The 25,813-nt window shown below is 35.7% G+C and overlaps 1 protein-coding gene across 3 annotated transcripts in view; it reads right to left on the bottom strand.

Annotated features, from left to right (window-relative positions):
* Positions 1-2,557, bottom strand: part of MSR1 (macrophage scavenger receptor 1) — a 65,730-nt gene extending 63,173 nt beyond the window's left edge. For all 3 annotated transcript variants that reach the window (XM_019921640.3, XM_073798524.1, XM_019921641.3), the window contains exon 1: positions 2,479-2,557. The gene's annotated coding sequence lies outside the window, so the exon portion shown is untranslated. The remainder of the gene's footprint in view (positions 1-2,478) is intronic.
* Positions 2,558-25,813: the final 23,256 nt, after the last annotated feature.

Genomic DNA, 25,813 nt, shown 5'->3' with positions numbered 1-25,813 from the left:
CTGTCAATGCACTGATAAAGAATTATGAAATCGTTTGAGTTTGTATAATCTACTGAAATCATGTTCTCATGAGAAGTGAAACACATCTCTGCAATATCAGCTTTTCATGAAATGGGTGAAAAGTTTAGAGAAGCTACAACAGGAAAAACAATGAAAGAATTTCAGTGTTTTTCTGTTTGAAAACACACTCTTCTTTTTTCCTGTTTTTATTACAAAAACATTATAACACTATTAAAGATAAGTTGGGACAAAACTTCTATCATCCCATCACCCTAACAGAAGAAAAACATTGAGTGTATACCTGTTATAAATTGATACCATAGTGTACATTATCATTTGGTCTTATGCATTTCCCTTAAAATCATATCAATAACTTTATACTTTGAACTATTTTTTCAAATTTAAAATGATGGGCTATATAATAATTCATCTAATAAATGTATCTTATTTATGCAGTCATTTTCCTACAATTCTTTTTAGAAAAATGTTCCCTGTTCTTTGGAGGGCAATGTTTAACTAATATAGATGATGATGCTGTAAATATTTTTATAACTTAGCTTTCTTCTTTTGAAATGTTTCTTAGGATAATTCACGATATGTTGAACTACCAGGTGACAGGAAGACTACCTCAAACTTCTTAGTATCTACTGTCTTACTGCTCTTTAAAAAGATCGCACACATTTACAAAGATTCCAGTCACTTATGTTTTAAACCAAATTCACCACTATTCAGTAACAATGTTTATTTTAGAATTATTTAGATTTTAGTAAGAGTTAAATGATACCTTAAGGTGGCTTTCATTTGCATTTTTTTACTTTTAGTGTAGAAAGGCTATTTCCATGTAATTTTTTACTATTTATTTTTCTTCTTGAGTTTTTGCTTATTCATATCAATGGCTCATACATTCCCCAGGGTATCTTTCTTTACATAGATATGAAAAAAAACTCTCTTTACGTAATATAATTTAATGCACATTCTTTTTTTCTAAGACTATGTCTTATTTGAATTTATCTTCAAACTCTCAATGTTAATTTCACTGTTAAGATTTGGGGTAAATAATAACTTTGTAATCTTATTATTTAAAAACAAAAACTCTGATTTTATGAACAGTTAAAAACCCACATGAAGTGAACATAAAATTAACATGCTTGTGAAATCAGTAGCTCTACACTTACAGAACACATCCGTAAGAGGGATTAAGGTAAGGCCTGGAAACATCCATGTTGCCCCTGATGCTACCCATATTCATCCTCTGCAGTGAAGGAGAAAGAGCATCAATTCTTTAATGTGAGATCTAGATGTGAATGCTGGCTGTGTCCTTTCCTTGCCATGTGATCTTTGGCAAATATTTTAATTTATTTGATTGCAGATTCTTTATATATAATATATATATACACATGACTATATATAACCATTTATATGGTTATAATATCAATTTAAAGATTATGAGAATTAAAAATAACTTTTGTAAATTGTCTAGTACACAGAGAACAACCAATAAATGAATCACCAATATTTTAAAACACCGATTTTTTTTTAACATGATCTTTTCTTCTTTTATCCTCACAGCAGCACCATGAGGTATTTTCTCTATTTTACAGGTTGGGAAACCAAGAGCTAAAACATTGAAGTACCTAGTTAACGTAACACAGCTAGGGAGAGGGGGAGCTAGGGCCTGAAGGTCGGCAGTGTACTACCAGAACAACGGCTCCTAAACCCTGTGTAAAACATTTATAATCTCACTTTTATGACTTTTCTATCACTATTCTCACATTGCCAATGAGACGCCTAACCCCCGTTTTTTATGTCGTGTAAATCTTAATCATTCTTCAAGGTGAACTTAAATTCTAACACCTCCATGAAGGTTTTTCTTTCTCCTCTTGAAGTAGGTTTGGCCCTCCTGTACCCCCACAGTAGTTATATAGAGCACTTTCACACCACTTACAGTGCTCAAATTATATTATGCCAATTTGCCTTAGGTCATGATCTTCTTGAAGACAGAGACTATATTTTATTTTTCGTGTCCTTTCCCTATATCTAGTTCAGGGAAGCGCACATAATAGATGCCCAACCAAGATCTGCTATATGAGCAGTAAAGACAATATGAAGTACAAAGTCAAAAGTATCATGTAAAAACTAAGCAGATGAGACTAATTAAAATATATTTAGTCATATTTTGAATAAAGTCAATAATTTGTAATAAAATATGCAAAACTATATGCCAAAAATCTCTTGCTAGTTCAGCACACATATACATTTTTCACCCACAGAAAATCTAGCAGAAATATCTATCACTGAAACAATCAAATCAAATAATTAGGGATACGATAAAAAAATTCTACCACAAATTATTGATCCCATATGTATATATCTCTCACATATCACATACATGCATACGCTTAGACACACACAAACACAGAGTAGACACATACACTCAATAGAAGCAATTTGGGAAAAGCATAAGTAAACTTCTTTTACCGTGTCCTAAAGACGGCAGCACTGATTTATCCACTTCCCTCTCTTAACAATTGAAACCTAAAGCCTTTATCACATAATATTTCAGCAGGGCACATGAAAAAGGAAATGACACATTTGTATGTTGGAAATCTTTCTTAACAATGTATTTCAATAGTACTCCCCTCAGTGCACAAGTTTGCAAAATCTAAATTTGTCAGATAACTCATTCCTCTTCCCATCTAGGACTTCACAAAAGAAAAAGAGAAGTAAAATGAAAAAGAAATGGAGTTAATGTAACAGGGTACATAATGTATGGCAGACTGATCTTTTCCTTTTAATAAGATATGTCTGCCTTCTATAACATTCTCATTATTATTTATCTTCTATTAATCTCATTATCTTCCACTAATTCTCATGATCTCTTTCGTACTATATAACCTTGAGGGAAGACTCCATGTTTAAGTGATTTGTTTTTCTTAATCCTTTTCCCTATATCCCTTATCTCTAGCTTCAAACACAAAACACAGGAGGAAAGGATTCCTACTAAGTAAAAGTAGTAATCCCATACTACTCACTTCAGCTCTGTCTATAGTGATGTTAGCATTATCTATCGATCTCTTTCGAGCACCTAAAAAGTTACTTATTTCCCCAAGAGTATAATAGAGGAAAGGGGTCTCAGGCATAGAATCAGAGCAAAGGAATGACCTTCATCTTCTACCCCTGTCAGAGTTTTACACTTTTAATCTCATTTATTTAATCACTTCAAGTTCCAGTAGGACACGTATAATAAAAAACACACAACATTACACAAATGAGCTAATTTTTAGATCGATTCTTTTGGGGGAAGGTGTTTAATTTATATTCCATGGATACTTCTTGGTGCTCCAAACAGGAACCCCACCAGGTTCTTACAGCGAAGAGCCAAGAAAACTCAAAAACTCAATTGGCGCCTCTGGAAGAGGGAGGGGAAAGTAAGCATTTTTAAATGTCCGGTGAAAGACTGGGATTTAATCAGTTATAGAACACTTCCCCTCCCCCATACCTTACCGCCTCTTGGGCTCCAGTAGGATAAGAGTGGATTAGAGCGGAAAGACCTGCAAAAAGTTCTTTTTTAAGGGAAGTTTGTAGGGAAACCCCCAAACTACAGAGGAGACAGAAACAGACACTGGAGGAAATTTTAGCCTCCGACAGCTCCAGCTCCAGCAAATATTAAACACAGCCCAACTCCTAGTGAGGTTCCCATAAAACTTCACACTAACATACTGTTCACCTCAGTTCCTATACCTGACCTGACGTATCAACTCCAGTTTTCAACAAAAGACATGCTGCAAGTCAAGAAAGTGTGTGACGGCCCTAAAAGTCACAGGTTCCTTGGATAGTTAGGGAAGTGGTGAGGGGTAAGGGTGGGTAGAGTATGTACAAAATACTAGTGACTAATTTCCCTCAAGCAACATTAACAAATCACCCCTTCCTCGTGAGACACAAAAATGCCAGTTAAGAAAAAAGTGATTGTGATATTTTTAAGTGATACTTTTAAAACATGAATGCCCTGAATTTAGGGAAGTCTGGCTTCAGAGGGACAGACGCATGTAGTTTAAATAAGCTTAAATGTGGTAAAAGTGTCAATTTAAGCTTGAGCAAAATTCATTAAGCAAATTCTTCCTCTTTTTCTTTCTTTTTTTTTTTTTTTTGCCACACCACACGACTGGTGGAATTTTAGTTACCAGGGATGAAACCTGGACCCTCAGCAGTGAGAGCCTGGAGTCCTAACCACTGGACCACCAGGGAATTCCCTCCTTAAGCAAATTCTTATCCAGAAGTCTCCTGGAATCATTATGAGATGTCAGGCTAGGGGCTCAAAAGAGAACAGAACTTTCTACCACAGCTAAGAGAATGGCAGCAAACTGAGTATCACTCATTTTATAGCAACTTTACATGTGCCATATTCTTTCCTACTCACAGCAAAAAAATTCTTCATTTTAAAATGAGAGAACTTAAAGACTCTTCAAAAAATTTATCTAGGGCCACCTGGCCAGTGACAGAGCATGAACTAGAATCTATATTCTATGATGTTCTTTCCACTATGCCACTTGGATCCTTAGTTTTCATGAACACACATAATTACTCATCTCTACATCTCCATTTTCTCCCATATCTTCAGAAGCTATGGCTGATGATTTCCAGGAGTGCTTCCAAAGCTCAGATCTGTCTTTTCCTGTTTGATCTGCCTCCATTAGCTTTCAGAGAATAAAGGGCTCTCTCTTTGACTTCCAGATCTCTTGAAAACACTACTCCTTAGCCGACTCTAACCAGGAATCGTATGGGGAAGGTGATTCTGAGCAATGTAGTTCCTGGCATCTCCCGTGGGGCACAGGAAAGATAGAAAAAGTGTAGTGAGGCAAAAAGCAATAGTGGATGTCTATGTAGTCTGACAACTCAGAAAAGGACACTTACCATCCAAAGAGGGAGTGGATACTGAATTGCTGAAAAGGGGGAAAGACTGCCTTGGGTGCAAAAGACAGTCATCCAAATGCCTGAAAAAGACAGGAACATGAAGAGTGTCAAAGACCAGAGCAAGGCCAACGTGGCCAGGGTAAAAATGGAAAAAGTGGCAAGCAAGGTTCCACCTAAGGCTGAGCGTTGGGTAGGTGGCCATGAACTGAGGAGTTTTTCTTTATCTTAAGAGCAGTGGAGGGACTTCCCTGGTGGTGCAGTGGCTAAGAACCTGCCTGCCAACGCAGGGGACACGGGTTCGAGCCCTGGTCCGGGAAGATCCCACATGCCGCAGAGCAACTAAGCCCGTGTACCACAACTACTGAGCCTGCACTCTAGAGCCCACAAGCCACAACTACTGAGTCCATGTCCCACAACTACTGAGCCTGCACTCTAGTGTCCGTGAGCCACAACTACTGAGCCCACATGCCACAACTACTGAAGCCCGTATGCCCTAGAGCCCATGCTCTGCAACAAGAGAAGCCAGCGCAATAAGAAGCCCACGCACCACATCGAGGAGTAGCCCCTGCTCGCCGCAACTAGAGAAAGCCCACACGCAGCAACGAAGACCCAACGCAGCCAAAAAAAATAAATTAAAAAAAAACCAAAAAAGCAGTGGAAAGGCATTAATGATTTTGAAGTGGGATGAATGAGCCATATTTGGGTTTTAAAAGTTGACTGAATGCAACATGGAGAACAAATTGGATGTGGGCAGTGTGGTTGAGCACAAGTCAACTAGTTAGGAAATTACTGCAATGGTGTCTGGGAAAGTTGATGGCAGCTTGGACTTGGGTGGTGTCAGTGGTAAAGGGGAGAAGTGGAGAAAGATATTAAAAGGCGAATTTAATGGGACTTGATAATGGATTTGATGGTGAGAGATGGTGGGCTTAAATTTTTCTCATTTACTACTCCAGACCCACTCTCCACCTTTCTCTATCCTTCTATTTTCCCCAGGAGCTTGACTTTCTGGGCTGAAACACACAGCTCTCTTGATCTCTGGCTTCTGATGAGGTCTGGCAAATGGCAGCCCAGCAGGAGATTTGTGAAAGGAAGGAGAGTTGGTTCTTCATGTTAATTGTCTAGAAATGAAATAAATACTTATTACCTGGGAATGTTGGTGGCCTCTTAAGGGCTACTTGACCTATATAAGCAGAAAATTTCTGTTAGGCAGAAACCTCTTGTTACTGTGGAGATTTCAGTATCATACCCATTTCCAGAACTGTGATAGCTAAAATATCCACTACCTTTTAAGAATAACCAATGGCTGGTGATAGGACTTAGGGTTGGCAGAATAATGTCCTCCCCCAGAAAGCTATCCACATCCTAATTCCCAGAAGAATGTTATGTTACAAGGCGAAGGGGAATTAAGTTTGTACATGGATTTAAGGTTCCTAATCAGCTGACTTAGGAAAATTATTCTGGAATTATCTGAGTGGGTCCAAGGTAATAACCAGGATCCATAAAAGTAGGAGAGGGAGGCAGAAGAAGAGGGTCAGAGGAAGTTTCCAGTTTTGATGACGGAGGAAAAAGGCCACAGGCTAAAGCCTGTGAGTGCCCTCTAGAGGCTGTAAAAGGCAAGAACATAGATGTTCCCTTCAGTGTTGAGAAAGTAATGCAGCCCTGATGACAACTTAATTTTAGCCCAGTGAGATTCATTTTGGACATCGAACCTAGAGGACTGTGAGAAAATAAACTTGTATTCTTTTTAGCCACTAAATTTGTTAATATGTTATTGAAGCAGTAGAAAACTAACCCAGGACTCTTTGTTTGTTTGAGCTGCCATAATAAAACACCGCGTTAGATAGACAGGGTGGCTCAAACAATAGAAATTTATTTTTCACAGCTCTGGAGGCTGAGGTCCAAGATCAGGGTGTCAGCAGGTTTGGTTTCCCCTGAGGCCTCTCTCCTTGGCTTACACATGGCTGCCCTTTTGCTTCTCCTTCACATGGTTGTCCCTTGATGCTCACATTCCCCTGGTGTCTATCATTCAAGTTTCTTCTTCTTATAAGGACACTAGTCATATTGGATTAAGGCCTCATTTTACCTTAATCACCATTTTCAAGGCCCTATTTCCAAATACAGCCACATTCTCAGGTACTAGGGGTTAGGATTTCAGTATATGAATTTGGGGAGAACACGATTCCGTTTATTAACAAAAACTATATCATAAACCTCCCTTGATGCCCTCTCCAGAGGTTCCTAAGGCAATAAACCAAGGTGATTTACTGGTGTCTGTTAAATAGAGACTCAGAGCTCATGCCGTTCTTGGCCCAAGTCCATTTCACAGTGGATCCTAAGGGACTACAGACCCATCCTATGGTTATTTCTCCAGTCATAAATATGTATTGAGAATAGATATATTTAACAATTGGACGAATGCACATTGGTTCCTTGATCTATTGGGCAAAACCTCTTATGGTGGAAAGGGTCAAATAGCAGCTAATGAAACTTCCCCTCCCTATCAGGATAGTCATCCAAAAGCTTTCCTGCATCACTAGGAAAACTCTTGAGATCAGGGCACAATCAAATATTAATGTCGCAAAGCTGTGATTCTGGGGAAATGATATATGAATGAAACGTGAAAACACTCATTTCCGGTGTAAATGTCCACTAGAGGGCACCCACTGGGGGACCGAATAATCTGACTGACAAAATGACTTTCTCTGGTGAAAGCCAGCCAGTTTTTTCCCCGCAGTTAGTACACGTATAAGTCATATTGCAAAAGAGATGAAAGTGGCTCCTGAGCTGAACAACATGGGCTTCCTCTCAAGAAGGATGATCTGCATATTGCAAATGAGTTTCCAATATTTCAACAGCAGAGGCTAATGCTAAAACCTAATCTGGTTTCTTCCAGGGAAGAATGTTTAATCCTCACTGGAATAAACACTTGCTTAGGATGTGGATTTGCCTTTCCTGCTTTCAGTGCTTTCCCCAGCACCAGTTAACAGATACACGGAATCCCTTATTCAACACTGATGTATTCTACACAAGATTTTTTCTGACCAAGGCACATATTTTATAAATGGTTCCAACTTCAAAGGCTTCAGGAATGGGTTCTGATTGGTTACATTTGACCATTCATTTTCCCCTAGAGGTGGGGTTTTATAAGAATGCCAGCTCTCTCACAAATAAAGTGGTTGGATTAGGATAAGAAATATGTCTCAGAAGAGACATTGGTGGTACAGGAATATCCTAGCAATAATTTTCTGTTCTCTTAAATTTCTTATTTATCATAGTGTTGTTTGACTTTTCACCTATTTGTCCCATTTTTCAAACAGAATGAGAACATGCATATTCTCAATATATTTTTAATTAAAATGATAATTAAAATACCTTACAATAATACTTTCTTTTTTCTAATGTTGATTAACTTTTTATTTTGTTTTATTTTATTATTATTATTATGTTTTGGCTGTGCTGCACGATATGTGGGATCTTAGTTTCCTGACCAGGGATTGAACCCATGCCCCTGCAGTGGAAGTGTGGAGTCCTAAGCTCTGGCCTCCCAGGGAACTCCCACAATAATATATTCTTTAGGACACATATTGTTACTTTTTTTTTTTCAGTCTCACACCTAGTAGGCCCTTAATACTTTTTTTGAATGGACAAAAATCGAAAGAAATATTACACAGGTTATCTCATATCATTCCTTACAATGACCTTACATTCTAGACGGAATAGTATTATCCCAGTTTAAAACTGAGAAAACAAAGGCTCAGAGAAGATAACTTCCTTAGCCAAACCTATCAGGATGGTAAATGACTGAATTAGAACCCAAATTGTTTGTTAACTGATCATTCTTTGCAATACTATACTACCTGTGAATATGATAATGATGACTGAAATGGGTCCAAAGAGGTTGGCTAAAGAGCATTAGAAACACTTTTGGTTGCTAGTAAATCCCCCACTGTGAGTATATATCTTCTGGGGAGCCAGGGTCCACAAGGCTGCAAGTTCAAGAAGGTTTCTCTTCCTGCTCCTTGAAAACTGGAGGCCAGGCCAGTGACTCAATCCTGCCTGAATTCTGAGTGTTGAGAAAATAAGACAAAGACTTTAGGATAGCTAGGAAACAATTCATAGCAATGGTGGGAATGAGAGTCCAGAGAAAAGTTTCTTATCAAGGATCCCGTGTGGGTGATGCTATGAGTAACATCCTTAACTGAAGGTGGCTTTGGGCCTGCGTGCTTAGCCCACTTTACTTCTCAAGCTGGGCTCTCCAATCTTCCCACTAATTGGACCAGAGGGACCAGAGAGTCTTTAAGTCCTTTTTTTTGCTGCTTACATTAGCCAGAGTTCTTACTACTACAATGATGATGATAACCAAATAGAAGCCGATGTAGAGAAACCAGATGGTCTCAAGAATACATATTCTTCTCTGGCTAATCACCATTGTCTAGGACTTTTTTCTTTTCCCCAGTTCAGTTGTTAAGAGTTCAAAGTTTAATAGTTTACATGATTTCAATGGTAACTTTATAAATGGAATGCTGTCTCTACTGAATCATGGGCAGTATGAATAAATGAATTCTTACATAAAAATTGGTCATATTCTATTTCTCTTCATTAGATATGTAATATGGAGATAGGCATTGTGATCTTTAGTAAAGACCCACTTAAAAATATGCACTCAATCCTTAGCTACTTAGAGGTAAACACCTTAATTTACCCATATCTAAGATGAAAAGAATAGTTAGAACGTTGTTAATTGGGCTCTGATGCCTGAACAGATCTGAGGGAGTCCTGCAGCTCTCTGCAGGACAAGAACATCCAAAAAGCACCCAACTAAGGAGAACAATGAACATGATGAGGATGAAAGGAAATGGCAACTTTTTATCATCAACCAAAGTGAAGAAACCCCATAAAAGACAAAAAGCAACACCATCTTCCAAATAATAGTTCAAAGAAGAGGATGATTCAGAAAAATGAAGAAATGGAATTCATATAACCTGCTCAAGATTGCATTTTTCTCTGTAATATAAATGGCAATTGCAATGCTTAATCTTCAGGCTCCTACTATTTAGATGTGAATACAAATTATCTTAAGAAAATTCCTTTGCAAGGCAAAAGGTTTTTTAAATTTAAATGAGTTCTTTCCCATCTGTCATAATGCTTACAACAAGTTTACACAGACTTCACATTGCACTGATTTAACCAAAGGGAATAGTCTTCCCTGGTTGCTTTTACATCAGATGGAAGAGATTTTGTTTATTTGTTCATTTCATTTTGTTTTTACTGTGGGAGACAGTGGCATATCAAATATTCCAGCCCGTCTCCAAAACCTATACCCCAAACACTGTATTTCTTACATTTCAAAATACCTACTTAGCTGAGACAGATTAAGGAGAATTGTTAGAAAATTGGTTACTGAGATTATTATGTCTCAAAATAAACTCTTTGCATCCAAATCACTTGCTATATTCATACAACATAGGAAAAAACAAGCAAGATGAGGTCTTCAAAGATAGAGTATAAATCAGCTAGTAAAAAGCTATTCAAGGGCTTCCTTGGTGGCACAGTGGTTGAGAGTTCGCCTGCCGAGACAGGGGACACGGGTTCGTGCCCCGGTGTGGGAAGATCCCACATGCCGCGGAGCGGCTGGGCCCGTGAGCCATGGCCGCTGAGCCTGCGCGTCCGGAGCCTGTGCTCCGCAACGGGAGAGACCACAACAGTGAGAGGCCCGCGTACCATAAATAAATAAATAAAGAATGGCTGCCAAGATTTTGAATCCTGCCTCTGGTACTTGCTGACTGTGCCATCAGGCATGTTATTTTATCTCAGTTTTTCATCTGTAAGCTGATTTTCAAAAAGATCTATTAGAATTGAATAAGTTCATAGTTGTAAAGCACGTTTAACAGTGCTTGGCATCTGGTATGTCCTCCGTGAGTACATTGTTACATTGTATACGGTAAATTAAAAGGTTAGAATTGGAAAATGTAAAACCAACATTGAATCTTCTTCATTAATATTACAATACTTTTTCTTAAAACAGCAATCTCTTAGGAAAGACAAACTGACTAGCAAATTTCTTTCATCTCTGATAACTCATGTGTAATATTGGCATGCTATTTTACCCAGTACATTCACCTGAGTACACTTCGATGTCAGCAAGATGGATTGTTATATTTTCTATATTCTTATTTATTTCTCTCCTGAATTATTCTTGTCCTTGAAAATTCAGCAATTTAAATGAACCATTTAAACTTTAAAATGGTTGGAAAGATTCTTGTTATGTATACCATCATGGTTGATTTGCTCATGAATTCTAGCATTTTGACAACATGGGAAAAAAGTCACACATTCTAGAGCCAAACTACCTGGCTTCAAATTCCAGATCTACTCTATTTAGCTACGTGATTTGGGGCAAGTTATTTAACCTCACTGTGCCAGTCTTCCTCATCTCTAAAACAGGATGAAGGAGAACGTTATCTCATATTTTATGGTGAAAACTGAATAAGTTTATATAGCTGTGCTTTCACAGAGCAGATAATCATAAGTATTCATTGGTATTATTCTAATACCAGTTATAATCGGTATTGTTATAATAGTTCTTGTGACATCGTTATATTTTAATTTTTGTGTCCATTTTTGGACCCGTGAAATATATACTTTCTGTAATTTTTTGTGGATGTCAATTTCTTTGACATTGTCAATATTTCAAAAAAATGTTTATTGAGGATCTGTTATGAGTTAGCTGCTTTGACAGACATGTAGGTGGAATAAATATAATAAAACACTCATTATGCTTGGGTTTAGAATCTAGAAGGGGCATGTGGAAGGCACGCTAGGACTCATCAACAGTGAGTTCTCCTTTCCTTCCTGGGTGTTTGGGAGATCAAACTTTCCAGCCCACTTGTGGGGTCATGTGACTGCTATGGCTGAAAAAATACGAACAGAGTAATATGAGTCACTTTGGGGCTAAGGCATGAAAAGTGCAAGTTCAAGCAGAAAGGCATAATGGAATCTTAAGATCGTAAAGATTATTCAATATCAAATTACACATTATAAAGAAAATGACATGACACCAAAAATAACATGCCATAACATGCACAAAACATAACATACTTGAATTAGTATTGAAAATACTATTTCTTAGTATGATAATTTGTTCGTTAGATTAATAACTTTGTCTCTTTTCAAAGAAAATAAAACACCTTAATTTTAGAGAATTTCACAAAATGTAAGAATAGTTTATAAAATTCCAAACAAAATGAATTTAACAGAACTCTCAGAAATGTTTTGACATCTTTAGAATGGAATCAGTTTCATGATATTCACAGATTCTGCAAAAAAGAATGACATTTTATTCATGAATCACAAGAACTCAAATCATATTTTCTGTTATTTACTAAAACAAAAGGAAAAGTGTTGAAATGTATGTGCATCTATTTTGAGTCATGGAATTTAATAAAATAATGTCATTTAAAAAATAGACTTGTTTTTCAAGACATTTGAATCAAATATTTATTAAAACCTGAGTTATCCTTATAGTAAACTATGGTCTGTTTTTATAAATAAAGTTTTATTGGAATGCAGTCATGTCCATTTGTTTACATATTGTCTATGGCTGCTTTTGCTACAACTTCAGAATTAGGCATTTGTGACAGCGAGTGCATATCCCACAAAGCCTAAATTATTTACTATTTGACCCTATATGAGAAAGTTTGCTAACCCCTGCTTATAAAGAATTTCTATTAATTTATTCATTTTTAAATATTTCGAATTTCACTCAGGAGTTCAGTGCACCAAAAGAGAGACCTAATGATCTTTAAAGTACTTAGGAGTTTTAAGCAGAAAGGTATTTAATTCAGGGAATAAGATATCTACAAAATTGTTGAAAGGTTTGAAGGGGCCAAATCTAGGCTGGGGCTCTTGGAATGTCTCCCAGACAATTTAGGAGTGAACTTTCAGGGTACCTACTACCTCTGAGGTATCCAAAGGAGGGATCTGGGCCCAAAGACGAGGACCCAGGACTCTGCCTCTTCAACTGCTTCTCATCCAAAGAGCTGAATAATGAATACCATTCTCCAGAACTTTGCTGCAGGAAAGTTGTACAGACGCATGTATTTGCTTCTCAGAAGCAAAAGGCAAGGACTCCAGGAAGATGGGCTCTACCTATTGTACTTTCTAATTTGCAAAGGAGTTATTCTTACTGGATAATTTTTACTCAGGCTCGATCTACAAGGGAATGTGGAAAATGTGAAATGTAGTTTTTGGTTTTTTTTTTTTTACTTTCAGTATCTTCATCTAGAAGAAGGGTAGAATGGACAGACTTTCAGTGAGCCAATATTGAGAATCCACCTGATCATGTAATAAAAGCAACAATTATGCTTATTAAAATTATTTGATTAGAAGATAAATATTACAGGCTAAGTGAAATAAGTCAGAGAGAGACAAATACTGTTTGTTATCACATATGTGGAATCTATGAAATACAGCAAACAAGTGAAGATAACAAAAAAGAAGCAGACTCACAGATAGAGAGAACAAACTAGTGGTTACCAGTGGCGAGAGGAAAGTGGGGAGGGGCAATGTAGGGGTAGGGTATTAAGAGGTACAAACTATTAGATATAAAATAAGCTATAAGGGTATATTGTACAACATAGAGAATATAGCCAATATTTTATAATAACTATAAATGGGGTATAACCTTTAAAATTGTGAATCACTATATTGTTTACCTGTAACATATAATATTGTACATCAACTATATTCAGTTTTTTTAAAAAAAGTTATAGGGCTTTTCAGGTTATCTATTTTCTCCACTGTGAAGCTTGTTAGTTTGTGTCATTTATGATATTTATTTATTCTTTCTAAGTTTTCAAATATATTGTCTTAAAGATATTCATATTATTTCACACTTATTTTTTAAAGTCTTTAGACCTTGACTGCTAGATATCATGATAGATATTGATAATTTGTGTTTTCCCTTTTTGGTTTTTTTTTTGGTAAGGAAGATTGATGAAGTTACTAGGATTAAGTACTTTTCTTTAGGTATCCAGTGACTTTTTAAAAAAAATTGAGGTATAATTGACATGTAACAGTATATTAGTTTCAGGTATACAACATAGTGATTCAGTACTTCTATATATTTCAAAATTATCATCACATAAGTCTAATTAACATGCATCCCCATACAGTTACAATTTTTTTTTGTAATGAGTACTTTTGAGATCTACTTTCTTAGCAACTTTCAAATATGCAATACAGTGTTGTTAATCATACTGTACATTACATCCCCATGACATTTATTTTATAAGTGGAAGTTTGTATCTTTAACCCTCTTCACCCAACTTTTTAATCTGTTTTCCATTTTTATACTGATTAGTTTGGTGAGAGGATTATTCTTTTATTCACCTTCTCAAAGAAAAAACTTTCAGTTTGACTGATTTTTCTCTACTGTTTTTCTGTTTTCAATTTCACTAATTTCTAGTCTTTTCTTTCCTGTTTTTTAGGTTAAGTTTGCCCTTCTTTTTTAATACAATGTTGACTGCTACAAATTTATTTCTAATGATGTGGTCTAGCTGCATTCTACAAATTGTTGATGGTAGTATTTCCATTTTTATCCAGTTCCAAATATTTCCTAATTTTCCATTAATATTCTCTTTGACCCATGAGTTATGCAACAGCATGCTGTTTAATTTCCAAGTGTTGGGAATATTAGTGACATTCTTTTTTGTTTGTTTTTTTATTCTCTTGCTCTCAGAGAACATATTTTTATGGTTTCAATACTTATAAATTTATTGAGACTTGTTTTATGGTCTCAAGTATCATCTATCTGGGTATATAATCTGTGTGCATTTTAAAAGAATATGTATTCTCCTGTTGTTTGGTGAATTATTCTATAAATGTCAACTAGGTCTGTTGTTCAAATGTTCCTACCAATTTTTTTTGAATTATTGAGAAAGTGATGTTCAAATCTCTATGCTTATAGATTTATCTATTTCTTCTTCCAGATATAAGAGATTTTGCTTCATGTATTTTGTATCTTTTTTTAGATTTTACATATTTATGTTTTTTATGTCCTGAATTGACCATATTATTATGAACAATTTCTCTTAAGCCTGTTACTATTTCTTAAAATTTACTTTTTTGATATTATTATATCCAGTGTCCATGTGCATGTGTGCATGTGTGTGTGTCTGTGTGTATTGACATGGAATATTGTTGTCTATCCTTTAACTTTTAACCTACTAGTGTCTTTGAATGGGTCATCTTCACTTTGAATGATTCTGATATGATTTCTAGTTATCATTGTTAAAGTAACCAGATTGGGACAAGATGAAGTCACTCATGCTAAGACCCACATTAGCAAACCAAAATTTAACTAACTTTCTATGCTCAGCTGTCACAGAAAAGGAGGTCCTATGCCAACCAATCAGCAATTGCCTGCTCAGCACAAGTTACCTAACCTAGCTCCAAGACTTCTCTTTGTTCCATGTAAGGAAAGTTATCCAGCTTTAACCAATTGGTAAATGTCCAGTAAACAAGGCAAAGATGCCCACTCTCACCACTTTTGGGGTTTTTTTGTTTTTTTAAATGTATTTATTTATTTATTTATTTATTTTTGGCTGCGTTGGGTCTTCATTGCTGCGTGCGGGCTTTTCTCTAGTTGCGGTGATCAGGGACTACTCCTCATTGCAGTGCACAGGCTTCTCATCGTGGTGGCTTCTCTTGTTGCAGAGCACAGGCTCTAGGCTCATGGGCTTCAGTAGTTGTGGCACGCGGGCTCTAGGGTGCAGGCTCAGTAGTTGTGGTACACAGGCTTAGTTGCTCTGCGGCATGTGGGATCTTCCCAGACCAGGGCTCCAACCCGTGTCCCCTGCATTGGCAGGTGGATTCTCAACCACTGTGCCACCAGTGAAGCCCAACAATTTTGTTTAACATATTATTAGAAGTCCTAGCTAGAGCAATTAGGCAAGAAAATAAAAAGGCATCCGAATTGAAAAGGAAGAAGTAAAACTACTACTGTTCTGGGGAGAATGGATACATGTATATGTATGCCTGAGTTTCTCTGCTGTGCACCTGAAACCATCACAACATTGTTAATCGGCTATACTCCAATATAAAATAAAGAGTTAAAAAAAAAAACTACTACTGTTTGCAGATGACATGATATTATAAAGACTCCATCAAAAATGATTAGAAATAATAAACAAATTCAGTAAAATTACAGGATACAGAATCAATACACAAAACACTGTTGTATTTCTATACACTAATAGCAAACTATTAGAAAAGGAAGTTAAGAAAACAATCCCATTTCAATTGCATCAAAAAGAATAAAATACCTTGGGATAAATTTAATCAGGGAGGTAAAAGACCTATACATTGAAAACTATAAGATGGTAATGAAAAAAATTAAAGATGAAATAAATAAATGGAAAGATATTGTATGCTCATGGATTGGAGTAATCAATATTGTTAAAATGTCCATACTACCCAAAGCAATCTACAGATTCAATCCAATCCTTATAAAAATTACAATGACATTTTTCACAGAAATAGAACAATAATACTAAAGTTTGTGTGGAACCACAAAAGGGCCCACACAGCCAAAGCAGTCTTGAGAAAGGAGAACAAAGCTGGAGTCAACATGCGCCCTGATTTCAAACTATACTTCAAAATTATAGTAATCAAAACAGTATGGTATTGGCAATAAAAAGACAGACAGATCAATGCCACAGAATAGAGAGCCCAGAAATAAACTCACACATATATGGTCAATTAATTTACCACAAAGGAGCTAAGAATATACAATGGGGAAAGGACAGTCTTTTTAATAAATGGTGTTGGAAAAACTGTACTACAGTTACAGCTACATACAAAAGAATGAAACTGGACTACTCTCTTAAAACATACATAAAAATTAACTCAAAATGGATTAAAAATTTAAACATGAGGCCTGAAACCATAAAACTTCTAGAAGAAAACATAGGCAGTAATCTCCTAGACATAGGTCTTTGAGATGATTTTTTAAATCTAACCCCAAAAGCAAAAGTAATAAGAGCAAAAATAAATGAGTTGGGATTACAACAAAGTAAAAAAGCTTCTGCACAGCAAAGGAAACCATCAGCAAAATTAAAAGGCAACCTACCGAATGGTGAAAATATTTTCAAATCATAAATCTGATAAGGGGCTAATAACCAAAAATATATGAAGAACTCATACAACTCAACAGCAAAAAACAATCCGATGAAAAAATGGGCAGGTGATTTGGATAGACATTTTTCCAAAGAAGATGTACAGATGGCCAACAGGTACATGAAAACATGCTAATTGTTTATAACCAGGGAAATGCAAAACAAAACCACAGTATGATATCACCTCACACTTGTTAGAATGGCTATTATCAAAAAGACAAGAAATAACAAGTGTTGGTGAGGATATGGAGAAAAGGGAACCCTTGTGCACTGTTAGCGGGAATGTAAATTGGTGGAGCCACTACGGAAAACAAAATGGAAGTTCTTAAAAAAAATAAAAAGAGAACTTCCATATCATCCAGGATTCCACTTCTGGGTTTTTATCCAAAGAAAACAAAAATACTAAGTTTAAAAGATATATGCACCTCCGCTTTAACTGCAGCATTATTTACAATTTTCAAGACATGGAAGCAACTTAAGTGTCCATTAACGTATGAATAGATAAAGAATATGTGGTATATATAGAGAATATAATATTATATAGCCATAAAAAGAATGAAATCTTACCATTTATGACAACATGGCTGGACTTCGAAGTCATTATGCTGAGTGAAGTAAGTCAGACAAAGAAAGAAAAATACTGTGGTCTCTTACATACGGAATCTATTAAAAACAAAAAACAAAAGAAACAAGCATGTAGATACATCAAACAGATTGGTGGTTGCCAGAGGTGGGTGGTGGGTGGTGGTAGAAATGGGTGAAGGGGAGGGTAAAAATAATAAAAAAAATTCATAAAGAAATAGTTCCAAAAATATTAACAAGTATTGTAGCTGACATTCAGAATTTTAAAAAAATAAATAAAGCATGAAGTTAATGGAACTCTTGTGTCTTTTCTCATTAACTAAATTTGCTGACAACATTTTCAACTGGCACAGTCCTTTCCCTGTCCCACACTACCATTCAAAGTGAGCACTGTCTATATTCCTAAGTGGGTGTTTTTATAAGATGGTGAAATGGTGTTTTATCCAATTGACAGTTTGCACATATTGTGAAAACATAACAGAATTAAGATACGATAATGATAGTCTACATGAAGAAAAATGTTATTTGTAGACAATTTCCTTCTAAAATATCAGACATAATGACAGAAAAAACAATCTAAACACATTGCTCTGATTCGCTGAACACTGCCAGCAAGATGGTACCATTTTATGAGTTGTGATCTGAAACAGTGTGATCAAGAAGCTAAATACAAACTTACCATTTTTAAAATCAAACAATTTATAATTAAATTAAACTGATATAGATTTAATGACACATTTAATCAAAGGCATGGTAAATATTCAAATGGAGCAGTTCTCAAAAATGATTTAATTGGAATTCTGTGACATAGTTAAGTTGATTTGCTGAGGCTGTTTTCACATTGTGAGTTCCCTTTATCTATAAGCAATATCAATATTGACAATTTCCCATGGTGCCACTATAGCATTTGCTCTGCATTTTGCAGATGTGTGCACACAGGTTAAAAGACAAGTGAGTTTTAATTCCCTAGCTTATGAGATTGCTTTGTCCCCAGCCTGCTTTTATGTCATAGAATTGTAAAGCTCTTTTTAGCATTTCTGTGATCTGAGTCTCTGGTTCACTGCACATTCCTTATACTCCTATGAAAATTTGAAAATCAATTTGAGTAGACTAGATCTGAGGCTTCTTTATTATAACTGGTTTAGCATTTCTGTGTTGAAATTTATTACAGTTTCTAAATGTGTATGGCACATTATGTTGTCTAAATTTAAAGAGAAACAAAGACATGTGGCACCATCTGATTTACTCAACATTCTAAACCCCAGTTTGGACATTTAAATTAGTCTAGAAATCATGCTGGAAAATAATAAGGCACATTTTTGGAAAACTATGAGGTGGAAGTAGGGCTTGTTCCCTTTCTTCCTCCACCCTAATGTGCACATTGACAAAATCATACTAAGTTCATATTAAGTTCAAATAATATTCTATTAGGCTTCCCTTTACTAGAGAGGTATGCTCTTAAAAGTAATGCTTTATTGTACAATATTTGAAATTTTCATTAGATACCTCTGCACCAGTGCACAGTCTGGGCCACAATTTTTGCTCTGGCTGCTACTGAAGCATCCAGCTCACAGTGGGCTTTACCCACAAACTGGAGACCCCTCCAGATTTGCCGAAAGCCCTTACCAGGTACCTCTTGCTTTGTATCCCAGAGTTTTGCTGATGATGTCACTCTGATACAAGGATTAGCTGGAACCTTGGAGGGTTCTTTAAGGAAGTAAGGTTAGCCTTGACCAACAGGGACAGAAACTGGCGGTTAAATGGTCTTCTCCCTTTCTTCAGGTAGATTACTCTGAGACACATCATTTAAGTCTCTTCAGGCCTGGGCTTGAGTCTCATAGACATAGCTATAATACTGGCCAACCTGATAAAATATCCTTGTACTCTTTTAACTCCTTCCTTTTTTCTCTTTCCAGGTCTCTTCCTAGGATCAGCCAAAACCTAAAACTAAAACAAACACAAACAAAAAACTGCTTGCACATGAGTGTTCGCATCACGTTTACCTTGGGCATGGGGAGTGGGGGAGGGCAGCTAAAATAAAGTAAATGGCATTAAGTTGCTCCCTGTAAGTGCACATTTTATTCCTCTGCCTGAGTTGAAGCTGAAACTAAAGAATGAATGAGAATGATCACAAGCTATTTATCAAGTTGAAATCTTTCCTCACCAGACAACTCCTGCTGTACCCTCCTCTCCCACTGTTTCAAATCCTCCGTGCACTTTTATCTGGCCTGTGTCAACTGGCTCTTCACTTGCTGAGCTAGGGAAGTCCTTTGTCTCAAGGTGAACAGTAGACTATCAGCTATACTGCCCATATCTTTTTAATCTTTCACCTTTCTTTATGAACAATCCAGAGTAAATGTTAATGACAAATGTTTGAATGAATGGATCAAAAAATAATTGTACTCAATCTTAGGTAGTCACTCAGGCAGCAAGGAGCTAAATTAATTTTTCTTCCTCCACTGAATGATAGTCTAGGTGGAAGGAAAATTTCTGAGAAGAACACGGAGTGTCTTCTTCCCTCATTATCCCCCTTCTTTATTGAAGATTGCAAGATGTGCTTCAATAGGTTTTACTGTAATTGGCTATAACTGTTTGGGGTTAACTGTCACTCTAGAAACATGACAGCAATACATTGTAACCAATTAGGAAACTGTATCTTAAAATGTTAGTACAGACAAAATTGTCATATTAAATTTATGAACTCTTATATGGCAACTGCAAGGTATAAATAAGAAAGTTTCCACCTTGATGAAGAATGAGCATTACCACATCATGAATAAGAATCACTAAATGAAAATTTTTAAAGTTTTTAACTTTATGCAGAATTAGTCACCATATTAGAGTGTTTATGCATATTAACATACAGCTTTATGCAAATATATATGTATATGTAGTGGGATGGATCTTTAATCTCAAAATAACGTAACCAGGGACTTTCCTGTTGTGCAGTGGTTAAGACTCGTGCTCCCAATGCAGGGGGCCTGGGTTTGATCCCTGGTCAGGGAACTAGATCCCACATGCACGCCACAACCAAGAGTTCACGTGCCACAACTAAGGAGCTTGTGAAACACAACTAAGTAGCCTGCAAGCCGCAACGAAGGAGCCCACCTGCCACAACTAAGGAGCTCATGTGCCACAACTAAAGGAGCCGGCGTTGCAACTAAGGATCCCACAAGCTGCAACTAAGGAGTACACATGCTGCAACTAAGGAGTACATGTGCTGCAACTAAAGAAGCCGACTGGCCACAACTAAGGAGCCCATGAGCTGCAACTAAGGAGCATGAGAGCCACAACTAAGACCCAGCATAACCAAAATGAATAAATAAATAAATAAAATAATAAATATTAAAAACAATAACTTGAACAGTGAGGCCAAGTCTACATAAAAATTTAGGATGGAAGTAAAATACTTGACCTTTTGGCTTATTTGTAGCTTATTATGGTTCATTATTCCTAAAACACCATAACTGTACTTTAATGTGACAATTTAAAAATTAAAATCAATAAAAAATTTATTTTGCACCCAGAGATTATCATACTAAGTGAAGTAAGTCAGAAAGACAAATACCACGTGATATCACTTATATGTGAAATGACACAAACTTATCTATGAAATACTCACAGACATAGAGAACAGACTTGTGGTTGCCAAGGTGGGAGCGAGGGGGGGTTGGATTGGGAGTTTGGGGTTAGTAGATGCAAATTATTACATATAGAATGGATAAACAACAAGGTCCTACTATATAGCACAGGGAACCATATTCAGTATTCTGTAATAAACCATAATGGAAAAGAATATGAAAAAATAAATAAAAATTTTATGCTAAATCATACAAAATGTGTAAGATATCTATATCTACACCAAGATTTTATTCCCAAGACAATTGTCTTGACTCGCCTTACTGTGAAGAAAGTATATATTAATACTCACTCCAAGTCTTTATGGTTTCATATACAATGAATGGATGAGAAAAGAAAATAACATTTGTAAATTTTCTTGTTTTCTTCATTTATGAAAATTTGGAAAATAGAGAAGTTATAAACAAGTGAATTTAAATTATCCACAAAACTACTAAGAATATACTATTGCAATGAACTTTGCCTGTATTTCAGGTACTTTTATACACGTACAAATAGATGCATTTTAAGTGGATCAAATGCCTCTGGGTCATTTTTCTCCAAATTAATCTTTAGAACTCCTCCTTTTAGCTTCACTACTGATTTGTAACTCCTGATTCTCATTTTTATACAACTTCCCCACTCAAATCTTCCTCATCCCATGTACAGAAGATGGAAAAAAAGAGGCAAGGTTGAGGGGGACCCTGGTCTCAGACCATTTCTCTATTAGCAAGAATCACAGCAAATATATTAGATGGAAAGATTAGCACTGGAGTCTAATAATTTAGTTTGTTCCACGGTTCCATGTAAATTGTCCCATCTCCAGGCTGTTTTATTTTCTGACTCAAAACAGAACTAACAGCAGGCAGTTTGCTCAAGAAACCAGAACACTTGAAGTACCAAACTTCTCATTTCCATCTAGCTCTTCTCTAGAAATTTGGACATATTGCTGTTGCCTGGTTCCTTTTCTATTCACTCCATGTTTACATATGATCAGACTCAATGTAGGATATAATCCATAGGTGTTGGGGGTCAGATTTTTAGTTTTGAAATCCATGTCAGAGAAAATGTACCATTAATTTTGCCTTTTCATTTTCTCATCTCTTCATGCAAACAACTATTTCTAACTAACCACAATATAAGTTAAAAACAAAGTTTTATTTCTTACACATTTCTATTCTAATACATTTATAATATTTAAAAATATTATATGTTTCTCTTAAAACATTTTGTTTCAAGCACACGTTGTCATATAACATTTTTCAACTTCAGCTCAGATGCCCCTGCTTGATAGTTATTTTTCTTGGTTGTACCCATGAAGGATCTCTAACGCTTAGCCTATGGAAAGATTCCCTCTGCTATTTTGAACACCAAATTTTAAATGAATGAAATCATTTGAATTGTTGTACAATTTTCTTTAAATTGACTTTTACTTTTTTTTTTCATTTGGGGTTAATATAAATAATGTTGCTATAAAGATTATTGTATATGTGTTTGGTATGTTCCACCATCATGACTGGAAGCAGAGGTTCGATTTATTTTCCATCTTAGGAAAAAGAGAAACAAGAGAAAATTAAAATTTACATCTATATTCGTATTGAAATTGGCAGTATCATTTGGTCTTTCTATCACATGCTATATCAGGGGTTATCTCGAGATAAAAAGTATCTATAAACACTAAAATTTTGTGTGTGTGTGAATACGAAAGAGTGAAATTTATAGATAACAGAGTATGCAAATATTCAGATTTAGTAGGTAATGATGAGCAATTTTCCAAACTATTAGTACCAATTTGCACCCATGCTATCAGGAAATTAGTTTTCAGATGCTTTTCATTCTTATTAATTTGGTATTTTCTGCCTTTTTCATTTTAGACACTCTGTTATATGTGTGACTTTAATTTGCCTTTCTCTGATGACTAATCAATTTGAGCACCATTTTATATGTTTATTGGCTTTCGGATATCCTCATCTGTGAAATGCTATTTGAGTTTTTAGTCTGTTTTTCTACTGGGTTGATACTTTGCCTTTTAGATTTATAGGAGATTTTCTATGTTTTATGTAAGTTCTTTGTCAAACATATATAGAAAATAATCTTTCAGGAGAGTAGTTGACTCTTCTTTTAACTCTTCTTTAACTTTGTAGCTTTTGGAAGAAATCTTTGCCTGCATCAAGGTCTTGAGGGTATTCTCTTATGCTTTATCCTAAAAGCTTTATTATTTTATTTCAATATTAACTGTATAATACAGCTGGAACTGATTGTTGTATTTTGTGTAATAGAGATTTGATTTGGTCTTTTCCATGTAGAAATCTAATTAACCTAGTACCACTTATTTAAAAGATATTCTTTACCCAACAGCACCGCATTGTAACCTGTGTCACAGATCAAATGACCCTCTGTGTATGGGTTTGCTTCTGGGCTCTTGTTCTGTTTTATTGGTCTTTTTGTTGTACTCTTTAAATATCTTGCTAATCATGAAGTTTTCATTGTATTATTAGCAAATATCTCAAACACAGAATCCATTCACAATCCAATTTATTTTTCACAATAATATGTGCAATTTTGTATTTCAGAACACTCAATAATTTATTTTTTTTGTAACTTCTCATATTCTATTAGGTCATCAAGGTTTTTGCCTCATAATGAGGCTGATGAAGAGTTCATACTTAGAGTAGACATGACAACAAAAGACTTTTTTTATTATTCCCTTGTCCTTAATGATCTTCAATATATGGTTTGTTTTGGTGAATATTTTCAAATACTAGGCCATTCATGGTAGTTAAAACTAGAAAACAGAAACTCCTGATATTCTTAATCAGAAATGTTATATTAATTTCAATACTCTGAAAAGGAAATAAGGCCACTACCAACCCCCTGCATTAAGAAACATTTTTATCTCAAGATAACCCCTGATACAGCATGTGACAGAAGGACTAAATGAAACTGCCACTTTCAATATGAATATAAAACACAGATGTAAATTTTAATTTTCTCTTGCTTCTTTTTTTCCTAAGATGGAAAATAAACAGAACTTCTGCTTTCAGTCATGATGGAGTAATAGAGACTAGATTTCTCCTCCTGCCTGAAACAATTGTAAAACTAGATAAAATACATGAAAACAGTTTTCAGATAATAGACACAAGGCAGCACAAGACAATGATCCCTGAGAGAGGGGAATCTGGTTGCCTGGTTGCCCGGTTGCCCTGGCCTATTGTCTGGCAGAAGTGCAGGGAGGAGCACGAATGATTTAACCCAAAGCAGAAGAACCTGTAAATTGTGGAACCTGTAAAGGACTCAGCAGATGATGGAGGGAATGGCGGTGGGGTGAGGAGACCAGGCAGTTGTTACTGTTGCTTATTCTTCACTCTGTATTTAAATATAGTTGAGACCTGCTCTTTAATGCCACATCCTTGACCCATTAATCATTCCCTCTTAAAATTTTCTTTGGCCTAGAATCGCACAAACCTGCCTCCAACTTTTGCTGAATGGCAGTCTTCCCTTTTTTGGGTGTCTGCTTTTAACATATTTGTGTAAGTTTCTGTAAAGAACAATCTAGGAGCAACTTTCAAAACTTTTATAAAAATCTGTTATTTAGACCAAAGTATGTCTTCACATAGTTGCTAAGATGCCTGTTAGCTCTTTGATTGATTCTGTGTGAAAACCATTAGTGGGATGGTCTAAATATAAAGAATCAGATAAAAGTGAATCATAATGTAATTTTATTTCATGTTCATAGAGAATGACAATCTTTTATGGGGTTATGTGCTTTATATGTTCCCTTCCCATTATCATCAAGAATAAGCAATTGGTGATTAAGAGGACTGATTTGGAAAAATGAACTGATCCCAGGAAGTAAAGAAATCTGGATTTGCTCCTTCATACTTTTATTAAAGTGAAAATTTGCAGCATAATTTTACTTTCTATTATTTCATCAACTGATTCAAAATTGGGTATTTATCCAAATTTTTAGCTTTAAGAAAATACAGTTTATGTTAAGAATAAATCTAAGCAAATGGATACATTTCTCACATTAAATGATGCCAGATAGTTGGTCCACATTTTCTGTCTATAGAATTCTGAATTTCAACTGAATTAAATCAAGATGAGGAAATATTTTAGGTTGTGTGAATGAAGAAGAAATAGGAAAATAAATCTCACTAAATTTAAGAGAAGATACGGCAGCATTTGAAATAAGGACTACTTTTCAAGGGTAATAAAAACCTAACTAGTTATCTTAGTAAGTTAGCCTGGAAATTTTGGCCTCAGTGGCACTTCAGGGTAGGAGGAAAGCCCAGGTCTTTCCCAGTGTATGGGAGTCCATGTTGTGATGTAAGCCAGCCTATGAAACAGACAAACAAAATTGAACAAAGGAACAAGGAGATGGCTGGGTTTCCAAGTCACTGGACTTCTCACTGTGGAACACTTCAGTAAGTAGAATAGAATCATAATCTTTTTACTTCACTCAATGGCATTTTCTGCTGGGTCCATGCAGCCACATCTAACAGAGGTGATGACACTCATGGGCT

This window comes from Tursiops truncatus, chromosome 21, assembly GCF_011762595.2.
Source record: "Tursiops truncatus isolate mTurTru1 chromosome 21, mTurTru1.mat.Y, whole genome shotgun sequence".
NCBI classification, from domain to species: Eukaryota; Metazoa; Chordata; class Mammalia; order Artiodactyla; family Delphinidae; genus Tursiops; species Tursiops truncatus.
The sequence above is the reverse complement of the archived record's forward strand: the minus strand, read 5'-3'. Positions and strand labels throughout refer to the sequence as shown.